The 753-nt window shown below is 51.3% G+C and overlaps 1 long non-coding RNA gene across 1 annotated transcript in view; it reads left to right on the plus strand.

Moving 5' to 3' along the window:
• Nucleotides 1-6: 6 nt before the first annotated feature.
• The window catches only part of LOC106535643 (uncharacterized), a 1,116-nt gene continuing 369 nt past the window's right edge, over nucleotides 7-753 (plus strand). The window contains exons 1-2 of the long non-coding RNA XR_001312461.1: nucleotides 7-193; nucleotides 547-746. This is a non-coding gene — a long non-coding RNA (uncharacterized LOC106535643). The remainder of the gene's footprint in view (nucleotides 194-546; nucleotides 747-753) is intronic.

Below are 753 nucleotides of genomic sequence, written 5' to 3' on the forward strand. Positions count from 1 at the left end.
GTTAATGGAGGAGGTGTAACGTTAATGGAGGAGGTGTAACGTGGATGCAGGAGGTGTAACGTGGATGCAGGAGGTGTAACATGAATGGAGGAGGTGTAACATGGATGCAGGAGGTGGAACGTGGATGGAGGAGGTGTAACATGGATGCAGGAGGTGTAACATGAATGGAGGAGGTGTAACGTGGATGCAGGAGGTGTAACGTAGATGCAGGAGGTGTAACATGAATGGAGGAGGTGTAACGTGGATGGAGGAGGTGTAACATGGATAGAGGAGGTGTAACGTGAATGGAGGAGGTGTAACGTGGATGGAGGAGGTGTAACGTGGATAGAGGAGGTGTAACGTGAATGGAGGAGGTGTAACGTGAATGGAGGAGGTGTAACGTTAATGGAGGAGGTGTAACATGGATGGAGGAGGTGTAACATGGATGCAGGAGGTGTAACGTTAATGGAGGAGGTGTAACGTGGATGCAGGAGGTGTAACCTGGATGCAGGAGGTGTAACGTGGATGCAGGAGGTGGATGCAGGAGGTGTAACGTGGATGGAGGAGGTGTAACGTGGATGGAGGAGGTGTAACGTGGATAGAGGAGGTGTAACGTGAATGGAGGAGGTGTAACGTGGATGCAGGAGGTGTAACGTGGATGCAGGAGGTGTAACGTTAATGGAGGAGGTGTAACGTTAATGGAGGAGGTGTAACGTGGATGCAGGAGGTGTAACCTGGATGCAGGAGGTGTAACGTGGATGCAGGAGGTGGATG

The sequence above is a fragment of the Austrofundulus limnaeus genome, unplaced genomic scaffold (assembly GCF_001266775.1).
Source record: "Austrofundulus limnaeus strain Quisiro unplaced genomic scaffold, Austrofundulus_limnaeus-1.0 Scaffold1515, whole genome shotgun sequence".
Lineage (NCBI taxonomy): Eukaryota > Metazoa > Chordata > Actinopteri > Cyprinodontiformes > Rivulidae > Austrofundulus > Austrofundulus limnaeus.